Raw genomic sequence first — 2,081 nt, 5'->3', positions numbered from 1 at the left:
CCGAACCCACCATACTTCAAAATGTTACATCAACCAACACCACACAGCCCATTACTACCCAAGAAGAACCAACCGTCACATTTAACCCTTCCATTACTATACCACCATTATCCCATTTTTTCCCGGGTGCGGGTCCGTCATATTCGAGCCATACTATGGCACCAATTTCGTCTATTGTCCACGCTACACCGTATCGACCACCAAATCAATCGGGTTTCCAATACTCGACTATTCCATTTGGGCAATCATCGGGAATTCAAGGAGATGGGTATGATGAAGGCTATGAGGAGTTTGAAGGTTTTGATGAAGAAGGGTATGGTTATGGGGGTGATGGAGAGCAAGGGGAGTACGGTTATACGCAAGGCCAAGTACAAGTGATTCCAAATGTTGGTGGGGTACAACAACAACAACTCATACCTCAACATATTAGGCCAAGGCCACAAGGGCCGCAATTGCAACGTCCGGTTCCTTTGCAACAAGTTCGACCACAACAGGTGCAACCGCAAATTCAAAGGCCAATTCAACAACCAATGGTACCACAAGGGCCCATGCAAAGACCAATGGGTCAAGTTCGTCCACGAGGTCGATTTGGTGTGCCAAGGAGGCATCTTAGGGAAAATGCGAGGGGTATTGAAGCGCATTTTAGACCGGTGATAACGCACAATCCTTCACCGGTGGTTATCCCTCATAACAACCAAGGAAGAACTTTTGAAGTAAGAACCAATTCTTTACAAAGTTTGCCGAAATACAAGGGGTTAGCAACGGAGGAGCCTTATTTCCATTTGGAGGCGTATGACTCAATTTGCAATACTCTTGGGAGTCAAGGATTTTCGGCCGATGATATCAAGTTGGTATTATTTCAATTTTCTTTGGAGGACAAGGCAAAGAAGTGGTTCTACACTTTGCCTTCGGCATCTATTTATACTTGGGCGGAGATGCAACAAACATTCTTAGACGAATTTTATACCGCCCAAAAGACCAATGATGCGAGAAAAGGGTTGAGGAGCTTTCAACAACAACAAGGCGAAATGTTCCATGAAGCTTTCGAGCGTTTGAACATGATGATTAAAAATTGTCCACACCATGGGATTGAGCTTTGGGAGTTAATGAACGCCTTTTATGAAGGGTTGTGTGCCGAAGATGCACGAAATTTGATGTCCATTACAAATGGGACATTTGGCACAAACTATGAGCATGAGGATTGGGAATTTTTGGAACAAATGGCGATCACCTCAAAGAGAAAGGCTCAAGCTTCAAGGAGAGCACGACCGGCCGTTACCCGAACACAAGTGCATGCGGTTGATGATGGTAACATACAAACTTCTAATAAAATTTATGATGTTTGTGCATTGTGTAATGAAATAGGTCATGCGGCGGAAAATTGCCAAGGAATGGTGGAAGGGCAATTTGAAGAAGTTCATGCCGTTCAAGGTCAAGGAGGGGGTGGTAGAAATTTCAATATGAATTCTAACACTTATCACCCCGGGTTGAGAAATCATCCGAATTTTCGTTATGGGAACCCTTCGAATCAATCAAACCCGAACTTTCAAGGTAACCAAGGAAATTATGGTTCGCGCCAACCTTACAATAATCAAGGTGGATATAGAGGTGGGAACAACCAAGGATACCAAAGGCAATACCAAGCGGGTCAAGAACAAGGGGGGTCTTCGGGTGGAAATGAAATGATGGAAATGTTGAAGAGTATGCAAGCGGAGATGCAAAAGAGGAACCAAATGGATGACGCTCGCATACAAAAGGATGAGGCGCGAGACAAAGCAATCCAAACTTTGACCACTCAAATGGGTTAACTTGCAACCGAAGTGTCCGAATTGAAGAAGGGTAAAGGTCAATTACCAAGCGACACTAAGGTAAATCCATCCCATGGTACGTCAAGAGGTAACAATGTTAATATTCATCATGTGAGTGTTTTGAGAAGTGGGAAAGAGTACAAAACCAATCCTTCACCGGATTTGGTTGATGGGGTGGTTGAGGATATAACGGGTCAAGAAAGTGAGGAAGAAAATGAACCACCCATTGTTTCTTCTAAAAAACCCAATTTTGAAAAACCCGAAATTATTAAA

At 43.6% G+C, this 2,081-nt stretch overlaps 1 non-coding gene across 1 annotated transcript; it reads right to left on the bottom strand.

Moving 5' to 3' along the window:
- Window positions 1-984: 984 nt before the first annotated feature.
- LOC118485306 lies at window positions 985-1,090 on the bottom strand. Its single transcript, XR_004875610.1, has one exon. It is a non-coding gene; the product is annotated as a small nucleolar RNA R71 (small nucleolar RNA).
- Between the last annotated feature and the right edge of the window lie 991 nt (window positions 1,091-2,081).

This window comes from Helianthus annuus, chromosome 12 (genome assembly GCF_002127325.2).
Source record: "Helianthus annuus cultivar XRQ/B chromosome 12, HanXRQr2.0-SUNRISE, whole genome shotgun sequence".
Lineage (NCBI taxonomy): Eukaryota > Viridiplantae > Streptophyta > Magnoliopsida > Asterales > Asteraceae > Helianthus > Helianthus annuus.
Note: the sequence above shows the minus strand (reverse complement) of the source record. Positions and strands in the feature narration are given on the sequence as shown.